General features: G+C 39.4%; 1 long non-coding RNA gene across 1 annotated transcript; it reads right to left on the bottom strand.

Annotated features, from left to right (window-relative positions):
• Positions 1 to 10,276: 10,276 nt before the first annotated feature.
• Positions 10,277 to 10,877, bottom strand: LOC115651588. Its single transcript, XR_004000392.1, has 3 exons — positions 10,820 to 10,877; positions 10,686 to 10,739; positions 10,277 to 10,363 (listed from the first exon to the last, which is right to left on the bottom strand). It is a non-coding gene; the product is annotated as an uncharacterized LOC115651588 (long non-coding RNA).
• Positions 10,878 to 12,855: the final 1,978 nt, after the last annotated feature.

The raw sequence follows: 12,855 nt of genomic DNA, 5'->3' as shown, positions 1-12,855 counted from the left end.
TCCGCTTGGCTTGCGGATCAAGATGCTTACGCTTTACATAAACCTGCAAGGCTTAAATTTAAAAGAAATAAAACAGTGGTGTCTAATGTGGATACGCAATGGCAGGCAGATTTGGTTGATATGGCCGCCTATTCTAAAGACAATGACGACCATAAATATATTTTAACAGTGATAGATAGTTTGTCTAAATACGCCTGGGCAGTAACCCTAAAAAATAAAACAGGAAAAGAGGTGGCAGAGGCGTTTAAAGCTATTTTTACAAAGGGGCGCGTGCCTCAAAAATTACAAACAGACCGAGGAAAAGAGTTTTTAAACAAAGCTTTAAAAAATTTGTTTAAGCAATATGGGGTACACCATTTTGTTACCAATAACGAAGTTAAAGCGGGAATCGTGGAGAGGTTTAACAGAACTTTAAAATCAAAGATGTGGAGGTATTTTACCGCCCGTAACACCTTTCGCTACATTGATGTGCTGCAGGCCTTCATAGACGGTTACAACAGAAGTTATCACAGAACTATCAGAGGGCGCCCAATTGACGTGACACAAGCTAATGCACTAAGCGTGTGGAAAACCGTCTACGGGGGTAGTTTTAAAATAAAGAGGCAACGTTTGATTTTTAAAAAAGGGGATCACGTAAGAGTATCTAAAACGAAGGGCACTTTTGAAAAGGGCTATCAGCAAACCTTTACCGATGAAATATTTATCGTGTCAGGGGTTTTATTAAGAGGACAAAGACCGGTGCATGCATTACAAGATTATGAAGGGGAGGAAGTCGTGGGGTCTTTTTATCCTGAAGAATTACAAAAAGTAAACCCTAACCAGGACCGCTTTTACAGGGTAGAAAAAATTATAGCAAAAAAAGGTCGGGGAAGAAACAAATTTTTTTTGTAAAATGGAAAGGCTGGCCTAAAAAATTTAATAGTTGGGTTAAAGCATCTCAAGTGCACGACCTTTAATTTAAAAAAAATGACTGAACAAAGCTTTTACATGACCTTACCGAGCAATGCCTCAGTTGGGGCTTTTCCTCAAAATACTAGTTCCAATTTTACAATACAACTAGCCAAGCCTATAAATTTAATAGGGCGGTGGGATGTCGCTTTATCGGAAATTCATTATTGTCACTCTTGGAACACACTTCTTTACTATACAGCATTTACGTTAGCATCGGAAAAAAAAATTCGAACCTACAACATGGATGCCGGCTATTATTCAAGCATTCACCATTTAATAGAAGTCATCAACAAGAATATAGACAAAGATGCTGAAAAACCAAATGCCTACGTTATTTACAACCCTGGGACTAGAAGGGTTCAGTTAAAACCAAACGATGGAAAGTACTTTTTTTCCACAGGTGGTAAATTGGCAACAATATTGGGAATGCTTTCAAATCATCCGTGTAGGATAGCACCGTACCCCGCAGACATTACGGGGGGTTTTAACTCTTTATACGTGTACACGGACATAGTGGAACATCAGTTAGTGGGGGACTACTATGTGCCGCTGTTGCGCTGCGTTCCCATCCGTGGTAGCAACAACGAATTTGTTACCATAACGTATGACAAACCGCATTACGTCCCCGTAAGTAAGCAGCACATCAGAACCACTACTATTGAAATAAAGACGGATCAAAATAAACACGTTTCATTTAGTTTTGGAAAGGTAATTGTTAAACTACATTTGCGCCCAAAAAAAGCTGAAGAATGGTGACTATGAAAAACTACGGGGACCCCTTTTTGTATAGAAACTACTACAAGGCCCAGGCTGGCTATGGCTTACCAGGATATCAAGGATTACCCGTTATGTACGGGGCAGGTTTAGGAGGGATATTTTGCAGCCTTTTTAGAAAAGCCGTGCCACTTTTAAAAAGAGGTTTTGACATTATTAAACCCCACATGAAAACAGCCGCAAAAAATATAACCAAAGATGTCGTAAACCACGTGTCTAGCACAGTTATAAACAAAATAGGAGCACAGGAAGGTTCCGGTTTAGTGGTAATGAGAAGAAAAAGAGCAGCGTTGCGCCAGCCATTTAAAGGACCACCTAGACCCTTAAAAAAAAAAAGCTGTCAGAAGAGGTCTTAGCCATATACCTAAAAGGCGTCCTAAGAAGAGGAAGCTTTGCATTACCCGCGATAAAAGGAATATATTTTAAAATGGCTTTTATTCATTGTGGCTCTGACAAATGCACCAAATCGGAACTGGATTTATTTCAAATAGCCCCAACTCAAACCAGTATTGAAAATAGCTTTTATGTAGAGGTGCCTCCTTTGGCCGCTTTAACGGTGAACGCCCCTCTTGAATTTTTTATTTCGGAATATGGGGATCATTACTTAGACCTTAACGACACGCTGCTGTACGTGTGCTGCAAGGTGATAAAAGAAGACGGGTCAGACATTGATGATGATGCCCGGGTGGCCCTAACAAACTACCCCATACCCATACTCTTTTTAACCAGCTGGATGTTACTTTAGGCGATCGTCTTATTAGCCAGAGCAACAATTGTTACCCTTACAGAGCCTTAATAGAGCTAATTTTAAACTACAGCCACGACACCCTCGCTATGCAGTTTTCGACAGGCGGATTTTATAAAGACACGGCAGGGGGCCACGAAAGCACCCTTTTGGTTGGCCAGGCCAATGAGGAGTTTATACGCAGGGCTGAACTAACGGCCGGCAGCAGGAAGCTGGATTTGTTGGGACCTTTACACAGCAATTTGTTTTTTCAAGAAAAACTACTGCTAAACAGCGTGGATTTAAAAATTAAAGTAACACGTAGCAAAGATGTTTTTGGCCTCATGAGCGGGACTGCCAACCAGAATTATAAAGTACACATTATGTCGGCGTCCCTGTTTGTAAAACGTGTAAAAGTAACCCCAGGGGTTCGTTTGGGGCACCTGAAGCTTTAATGACCGCCAACGCTAAGTATCCCGTAGACCGGGTAAGCATAAAGGTGTTTAGCATACCGGCCGGCAGTCGTGTCAGTAACCAGGAAAACCTTTTTTTGGGACAGCCACCCAAGCATCTAGTAATCGGTTTTATAGATAACGACGCCTTCAGCGGCAGCTACGTTAAAAAGCCTTTTAACTTTAAACATTATAACATTAATTTTGTGGCCTTCTATGTGGATGGCGAACAGGTGCCAGCAAAACCCCTACAACCCGATTTTGAAAATGGAAACTGCGTGAGGGAGTACATGCAGCTCGTGCAGGCTACTGGAAAATATGTAAAAGACCGATCGCTCTTAATTAACCGTGATGAATTTGCCCAGGGCTATACGCTGTACGCCTTTGATTTGACCCCGGATCAGGAGTGCTCCGATCATTATTCTTTAATTAAAACTGGAAATCTGAGAGGGGAAATTCGGTTTGCAACGGCTTTGCCCTCTACGGTTAACATGATAGTGTATCACGTGCTCGAAGTAAATCACAGAAGAAACGTTCTGTTTGACTATATTTAATCATGAACACCGTGCAGATATGAGATATTTTATCAAAGGACCCTTCTTTATTAGATGTTTTTTCTAGCGACTTGCTTCTGAAAGGTTTTGTGTCCGGAAGACCTTTGGGACTTATTGTTAACACCCACCCCCATAAGTTACCCGGGGAACATTGGCTGGCCCTTTATTTACCAAAACGGGGGCCCGGCGAGTTTTTTGACTCCTACGGTTTTTCCCCAGACAGTAACTTTTTCCCTAAGTCTATTATGACTTTTTAAAACCATAACTGTAATAACGTTGTGTTTCATCAGAGACAACTACAGGACCCCCTAGCTGTAACCTGCGGTTATCATTGTATTTTTTTTTTTAAAGAACGTAGCAAGGGTTTATCTTTTGATTGTATTTTATAATTGTACACCGATGATTTACCAGAAAATGACCGCTTGGTGGTGCGATTTGTAAAAGGAAAAAGACCCGGCATGCCCAGACCTGTTTTAAACATGTTTCAACATGTTCAAACATGTTTGTCTTGTCGTGTGTTTAAAGAGGTGCACCAATAAAACACAATTTTTAATTTTGTTTACGTCTTTTATTTTACATTGTTAACCAGTCGATTTTTCATTTTTTAACAGGGACGCTTTTAAAAGGGGTGTTGTTACTTGTGGCCTTGACCGGCTTTAGCCCTATTTTTAGACGCTTTAAAAATTGTTTATTGGTAACATGCCCTACGACGGTCGTAGGCACGTTTAGCTCTGCCAAGGCTTTCATAAAAACATGCCACCCTTTAGGAGTCCTCTTGTTAGCAAAGGAATAAGAGCCGGTTACCCCCCTGACTAAATCGAGCATGTGAGACCCCTCAATCGCTTTCCCCCGGTACACAAAACGGCCATTATCAGCCCAAGAAGAAATATCTTTACGCTGTTTAAGCTTATTTAACAATATTTCAGCTTTTTTTTTATAGCGAGGATTTACCCCCTCCAACACCTCCTGAATAACAAAGTCCGATAAATCCCCCTGAACGTTAGGAGGTTGAAGCTCCCCTTGCTCTTGCTCTTGCTCGGGGGAAAAAAAAAGGTTTATTTTAGTCTTTTCCATTTCACCACGCTTGGCCAATACCAGGTATCTTTGCAGGACCCCCTCGTAGAGTTTAGCCTTTTCGTAGTCGGATAAACCGGTTCTTTGAAGAATATCTTTCATTTCTGAATCCAATTGGCGAGTGGTTGTGGTTCTGATATTTTCTTCACCGCTAGAAGCCCGCTTTATTTGTTCTAACTGGTGGATAGGAACGAGGTACATTTTTTCAGCGTGTTCCATTATCTGTTAATTAAAAGGCTTGACAGCAGGGGGAGTGCAAAGCTTAACAAAGGGCCAATAAAGCCATCGGTTTGTTTTACAATAAGCTTTTTTCTTTTTAGGGATAGTTTTTTATCGCTTAGCTTTTTAATAATTTTTCGGGTTTTTTTAAGGATGCTTATTTGTCGAGGTTTTAGAGGAACGTTTCCTTTTAAAGTGTTAAGCGCTATTTCTGAGATGGCCGCTACTAGGTCGTCAGAAGCCGTACAGAGAATAGCCTTTCTTTGAGGCGGCTTGGCTTTGATAAGAAATTTTAAAAGAGCCAGGTTTTTTTGCACACGGTTAGACATGTTTGTTCGGGTGGCGATTTTTTTTAAAATGGAAGATTAATAAAAAAATAACTATTTTTATGGGTTTTTTTAAAGGTGTATACACAGGGCCAGTCTGGGGGGAAAAGACCTGTTCTTAACCTGAGGTTTTCGGGCGCTGAAGCGTTTAAATCCACCAGCAGATACCCGTAGGGGTTTTTGGTAGCGTCCTCAAAAGCCTCCAAAAAAAATTGTGTTTTACCAGGGTACATTTGCTGGGCCAAAGTGGTGATTTGTAGTTTATCGCGGGTTTTTTTAAAAAGAGCCATATATTTAGTATTTAAATTAATTGTACGGCTTTTTTTTCCCTGACAAAACATATTTTGCACAATGTACATAATACTTAAGTTTTTGTGGTGTACGTATTTTGTAAAGGCTTTTTCAATTTCACCACTTTCAGAAGCAGACTCCATTAGATCATCTATAATAACCATATTCACTTTATTACTAGGAAATAAATGTTCATCATTAAAAGTATTAGGTAAAACTTCCAAAAATGTAATACATGAAAATTTTTGCAGCAACTCTGTATACAGCGGTTGCCAACAGCAATAACACCACACAATATTTTCAGGCATACATGATAACAGTTTATGACCATTTTCTAACAATTGCTTTATAAAATATGATTTTCCAGAATTTGAGGGACCATAAAGTAAACAGGAAAAGGGATGAACAAACTGAACGTGGTTTTTCATAATAATTAATACCCGTATGGCAAAGTTTTAAAAGCCTCCTCGAGGGCTCTTTTGTCGTAAATGACTTTTTGGGTTTTTTTTAGAGTTCTTGTTTCTATTAACCAGTGTTTTTTTACCCTTACGATTCCTGGCTGCTGTATTACGATTTCTTTTGGGTCCTCTCCCGCAGGGTAATCCCAGACGAGTTCTTTTAAGCTTTCAAAATTAATTTTTTCACTGTTTCCTGAGTTAAGTGTGATTCCTTTTAATTTCATACAGGTTTTACTGCTGGACAGTTTGTACCTGTATGTTTTAGGTCCCGCGGACACAAACTCCACAATGTGTTCATCTGGGGATATTTCGCTAGTTAAATCTCCTAAATAATCCCCTAGGGGTGGATTCCACTCCCCTTCTTTACTTACAAAAATTACAGAATCCTTATCATGATAAAGACACCGCTGCTGTAAACGATCTAACAAGCGGTAGAGCTCTAGCCGAGCATAAGCGATGGTAAAGCACGCTATAAACACGTTAGTGTTGCTGGAATGGGTGCAGTGTTCTTTTGCGTACTTCCAAGACACTACGGCTGTGTCATCATCGATAAACTCGCATGATGACACATCGTAATAAGGTACAAAAACGTACTTGAAGAGCTCGTCCGGGTCCGTTACTATACTAGTGTTAGTCAAATTTGTTCGCTGACCAAATTTTCCCCACAAGGAATTTAAAAACAGCTTTGAGATTTGTCTTTTTGCGGGGTTTACCTTAATTTTGTTTAGACGCAGACACACACCTTCTTTTTCACGGTACTCTTTAACGTACTGTTCTTTTTTAAGCTTGTCCGTACACCAGTGAGGAAACCCCGAGGCCTCTTGTTTTTGTCTTAGGTGTGTTTTAATGTAGTCTGAAAACAGGGCATCTGAAGAGCGGTTAAAATGCCAGACTTCATAAATTTCAGCGATTTTGTACCCTTTGTTTAAAGCCTCCACCAACTCTATTGTGCACCAAGTCCCTGTTAAAGCCCTCTCCTCCTGACTGTGCCCGCAGGGGTCCTTTTGTTTTGTTTCTGCACAAAGGGCGCACAGGGGAAACATTAGTTTACCATCAACCCTGTATGGTAACACGGGAAAATACAAACCTCTTGGAGGGTACACTTTAACCTTGGCAATGCCAAAGTACTGGCAGATATCCCCAAAACCCTCATACACAATAACGGGATGTCCCACAGGGTACTGTTTAGTTTTGTTAACAAAAGGGTAGAGGCTGGTAAAATCGTAGTAATGAACCTGCTCCCCGGGCTGCGGTTTGTAATAAAGGCAAATGGCATTTGTTCTACCACCGTAAAGGGCGTCTCTAGGAACCAAAGGCTGTGGCAGCTTTTTTTCTCGTAAAAATTTTTCCACCCGATTATCGTTTGCTAGCATGGCCTGCCACTCGTGTTACCACACGGTCCTTACCTCAAACCCCTGGCTTTTTAAAAATTCAGCCTTAATGATGGTTCGGTTGTACAGGTGTCCGTAGGTTGCCTTAAGCAACGGGTTGTAATCATTTTCGCAATAGCAAATGGGGCACCCGTGAAAAAAACACCCATTAAATTCAAAGGCCGTGGGTTTACCAGCTATAACGGCGTAACCGTCCAAAAAACAGGACCCCGTTTTAATCTCCCCACCCTGCAAAGCGTGTTGAATGTAAATATTTTCAGTGTGGGCTACGTACATCAACCACTGAATGGCCGGCGTGGAATATCTCTTCTGCTGTTTGTGGTAATTGTCTAACGGCAAAAGGGCTATGGTTTGCGGTTTTAAAAAATTAAACCGGTACATGGCCATGCAAATCGAGGCCAATGTGAGGTGCTGAAAGGGATCTATACACTTAGTAACCACCTCCTCATTATCCTTTCCGGGGTTTTTAACAATTTGCTTTTCTGTCATTTTTATAACTTCGTTTCTGAACCGGTCACAAGCCTCTCGCAACATTTCAACATCTTTTTTACAATAATAGCATAGTTCTTTTTGAAGATCAAAGCTGTTTTTGTGATTGTGCTGGTATCAGTTTAAAAATTCTTTTTTTGCTTCAGGCCTCATTGTAGTTTACTCCAAAGTACTCTATTTCGGGCATAGGTCTCACATAGTTTTGATTTTTAATGGTGTTAAAAAAGTGCGGAAAGTACCCCTTCGCTTCCTCAAACCCCATAGCTTTGGGTAACTTGCTAAGTTTCATGGGGAGAAAATTTAAAGAATCTATAAATTTAATGTCTAAGTTTACCACCGTCACGCAAATAAGTTTTCCCCCTTGTGTTACGGTGCTAACAGCCATTTTTTCTTTAATTAACTGCCTCAGAATAAAATAACTATCGTAACCTTTAGCGTTATGAGCAATAAAAGTGTATCCCTTAAAGCGCTTGTCTACAAAGGTTAAAACAAACTCGCTAATCATTCTTCCCCCTTAAATTCCCAGCTAGTTTCTTTATTTAAATGCAAAGCATAAACATAATTTGGCACGTGTACCCCCGTTTCTTGCATACATTCAAAATCATAAAACACATAATCCTTTCCCTCTTCTGGAGACCAAATATTACGCATATAACATTCGTGACCCTCTATGTTGTTGGTTTTTTGATAGCACTGGGAACACTTTTTGCTTCTACACTTGTGATTTTTAACCACGTAGAAGCCGCACTTATCGCAAAAAATTCTGTTTTTACAATCAACTTTACCCCTGGTCGCCAAAGCGCTGTGCCTTTCTAAACAGGCGTCAGACCTGCAAAATAGCTTACAGCTGGGGCATCTTTTTTTTTCACCGGCCACTTCGAGGCACTCGGCGCTATTACACGTACGGCAGTGGTTTTTACAGGCGTGCTGGTGTTTGTGGCTATAGGGAGCGTAACAGTAGTTGCACAAATACGGGGCGCCTATAAAGGCTTTAATATTTAAAATACCATAAAAATGTTTGTTATGTAACAAAACAAAAACAGTTTGGGAACGCTGTACACCCCCCGTTGTAAAAAAACACCAATTTCCATTTTCATAATACATAACGGTAATAGCTACCCCCAAGCGCTCTTCAAAAGAGCTCACGTCTGTCAAGCTAATCATTTTTTGGTCCGAAAACCCCAACTCCTGATGAAGGTGTTTGGCCCCCTCTAACAGCTGGGCGTCTGTAAGTTTTTTATCTGATAAAAGACCCAGCACGCTACCGGCAAAACACAGGTTGTTACCCTGATTATTTAAATCAATTAAATGTTTTCTTTTTTTTTTCAATAATTTTACTGTACGTAATAGTTTTTAGGGGTCTTACAGACCCAACTCCACCAACCCTGTTTCTAATAATTGTAACAACTAGGCGTAAAGTTCCGGACCCCACAATCTCTGCGTTACTTTGCAACACATTAACGATGTTATTTAAAAAATCTACGGCGTTTAAATTTTCCCAAGGCCTCCGTAAAGAAAAGAGCGGGTGATTTAGCCCCAGGGCATCTAAGCGTAGCTGTACAAAATCTTCAGGGCCCACCTGATTATTAATATCATCTAGCAAATTTTGAATAGCGATGTCGATGGCCGCCATGGCTTCTGTGAACCCCGTTACTCTGTCCAAATTAGCAAAACGAAATTCCTGAAAATATTCATATGCGTTAAACTCTCTTCGGGGTCTTATCCAGTGTCTTACACGCTCCAAATACACCTGTGGTGGTGTATCGGGAGCGGGGGAATCTGGACCTTCAGAAGAAGAAGAAGGGTTGGGAGGGTCTATTTCCCTTTCTTGGTTGGGGGGTTGTTTTTTTAAAATAGCTTTGGCTTTTTTTATTTTTTTTTGCCAAAAGCCTTCTTAATATTTTAGATTTTTTCCATTTTTTTTCCAACCGTTTTTACATTTTTAGGTTTCATGTGTAGTCACCCTCTTCCTTCCCCCTTTAACGCGCTTTCCATCTTTTCAATTAGTGCCCGGGTATCTGCTATTTTTAGGTCTAAAACCACCCTTTCTTCTGGAAAATTTTGTTTTTGAAACACCTCAAGAATTAGCTTTGAAAACTTTTTATCTATTAAACGTTTTAAAGATGAACAAACACTAAACAGCTCTTTACAAGCAGCAACTGATGCGGCCAGCCCCACAGGAAGATTGTTATTTGTAGCAAGGGTTTTGCGGGTTCCAAAAGCTGGGGGGTTAACTTCTTCACCCTGCTCAAACCCACTCCTAGACACGGTTCCTTCTACAGAGTTGTTTATTTTTAAAGCTGATTTATTTTGGGTCGGGGAGGCATAGGTCTGTTGAAAACTAGGGGCTTTACCACCTCCGCCTCGCTTACCATGGTTCCTGGAAGTTGTAAAGGTAGCTTTAGGCAGTTCAAAAGCGGGGGGTCTGAGCCCCTTTCCCCCCGCCCTGAAAACGGATGCTGTTTTAGAGGTAGACTTTTTGGCCTTTTTTAATGCCGGCTGGTTTTGTTCAATAAGGTCTTTGGACGTGCAGGGCTGTTCAAAATCGGTGTGCTTAATACCCTTGCTTCCGACTGCAGCTGCCTCAGAGGGAAGTTTCTTGGCCCCTTTAAGCGCGCTCCCCTTCAACATTTCTTCTTGAGGAATAACGCTTGATAAGTCTGCCGATACACATAAACAAAATGTTTTTTAGCACGGGTTTTTTTTTTTTACTAACAACTACAAACATGTCCCCCAAATATATATATATTTTAAAAAGTTTTTGCAGTAAGGGGGCTAAAAACCGTGTTTAAGTATACTGTACAAAATAAAGCGCTTTTTTAGTTTACACCACCCTGGGGCGGTACAATGGCAGCTTTTGTACAGTAAAACCTTTAAGGGTTTTTTTTCCTAACAATAACAAACAAGCCCCTAAAATGCACACTATTTCCAATGTCAATTTTTTTTTTAAAAAAAAGCACATATTTAAAAAACAGTTCACACCTTCGTCTGTAATTTCAGGAAAACCTATTGGGTGGTTTTGACTTCCATCTTGTTCTAAATTAAAAAAATAAATTTTTTTAAAACCTTTTTTCTTAAAAATAAATTATACTTGTGTAGCATATTAATTAGCTTACCAAAATTTAAAGCTTCTAGCGCGGCATCTGGAATGTCAAGAAAAAAGGCCTCGTCCTATTTAAAAGAAAAAATATTGGTTTTTAACTAAGCATAACGCTGTTGTAATACCTTGGCGGCCCATACAAATTATAGTAAGGTTTCTTACCATGTTGTTGCTCCCCATAACGGTAGAAGTTTTGTATTAGCAATATTTTTTTAACAGCCTTGTTCAGTTTTTTGTCCCCCTATTTATAGGTTTAAACCTGTTTTTTTAAAAAAAGGTTTTGCCCCCCACCCCCCAAAATTAATATTTAAAAAGGCGTTTCTTTAAAAAAACAGGGTGTGTAAAGGGCACTTTTCTAGGAAAAAAGGCAGGTGTGGTTTGGGGGGTGCCTATATACTTTAGCTTTAATGGCTAAAAATGTTATTTTTTATAGTAAATGTGTTTAAACAGTTAATAAAAAGCCTTTGTAAATGGTAAGATACCCATTTACACCTTTGTAACCAAAAAGTTTTTTAAAACTGCAACCTGTATTTTTTTAATTTGTTATATGGCCTTAGTTTTTAAAACAAAACTGCTAATTTAAAAATAAACCACGTTAAACTTTTACAAAACTTATTTTACATTGTTAGTAAGTTAAAAAAATTAGGTATTACTTTAAAAACACATTTTAAAACGGTATTTAGCTTTTGTTACAGAGTTAAAAAAAAGCCGAAGGCTCTGGCTGTTTAGATAAGGGCGGAGGGTAGTGGGGGTGGTGGTTGTCAGTCGTTTTTTTTAAAAAAGGTGGGAAAGTTTTTGGCTACACACTTTAGCTTTTAAACTTTAATGGTTAAAAAGCTTAGTTTTGATAGTAAGTAGGTTAGTATGCTTTTTAATACCTGTTTTTGGTGATCTTTTGCTTTAAAAGACCTTCTTATGTTTTGTTCTTTTTATTTTTAATTTACTGACTTACAGAGGCTGTTTTTGCTGACAGCTGCTCTGCTGCAAAAGCCTGCTGTTTTTACTTTAAAATGGCCCGGTTTAGCCTAAAATTAAAAAGAAAACAAACCTTTTTTTGTTACAACACATTAGTTTTATAGCCCTAAACTGTTTTTGCACACTTACATGTTATTAAAACACCTATGCCTAAAAAAAGGCTATGGGTCTTCAGGTTTCCTTTTCACCTTTATTTGTTAAAAAGTGGAAAAAAAGCAATCTTCTCTCTAATCCACTAACTCACAGAAACTGCTTTGCTAACAGGCACTTTGCTTCTTTGTCTTTCTAATTTACTGGTTTACAAAATAAGGGATATATAAACCGCCTGTTACTAAAAAACCTAGGGTGCTTCTGCATATTTTTTTTTATTACAACACATACAAAAGGGATGTTTCTTATTCCTTTGCAAAACTTAAGGTAACTTTAACATGTGTTAAAAATGGTGTATTACTAAAAGCTTATGGTTTTAACTTTTATAAAAACCCCTTTGCAAAAGGGCTACGTGGCGGGAAAATGCTAGGAGTCTGTTTCTTTAGATAAAAAAAAAAGCATTTAAAAGGGAGGGGGAGAGAGGAGGGGAGGGGGGAAAGGAGGGAGCTGGCTCTTTCTTAAACTCTTGAAACACTAGGATGGGTTCAGGAAAATGAATTCTATGACGCTGTTGTAAAACCACCTCTGATTGGGCCGATCCAAAGGCGGTGATAGCAAGCCGGAGAGGGTCAGAACCAGGAAAGCTACCTCATTCTACAGAAAGACGGGCAAAGGTAACAATTCTCTCTCTTTCTCTTTAATCCTACCCTGTGCTCTCTATCTTTGCTCTTTGCAAAGCGGACTCTCTCCTCGCCCTGATTCTGAATGCTTTTTTACCCTGTGCTTACTAAACAGACTCTGCCTGCTTCTCTCTTTTTTTATTCTGATTCCGCCGTGTGCTCTCTATCATTGCTCTTTTTTCTTAATCTACACTGATATTGAATAGTTTCAATGCTTTTTTACCCCGGGCTTACCAAACAGGCTTTGCCTTGGTCAATTTTCCTTTTAAACCTCGTTTTTTCTTAACCTACATTGGTATTAACTAGT

This window comes from Gopherus evgoodei, chromosome 4 (assembly GCF_007399415.2).
Source record: "Gopherus evgoodei ecotype Sinaloan lineage chromosome 4, rGopEvg1_v1.p, whole genome shotgun sequence".
Taxonomy (NCBI): Eukaryota; Metazoa; Chordata; order Testudines; family Testudinidae; genus Gopherus; species Gopherus evgoodei.
The sequence above is the reverse complement of the archived record's forward strand: the minus strand, read 5'-3'. Positions and strand labels throughout refer to the sequence as shown.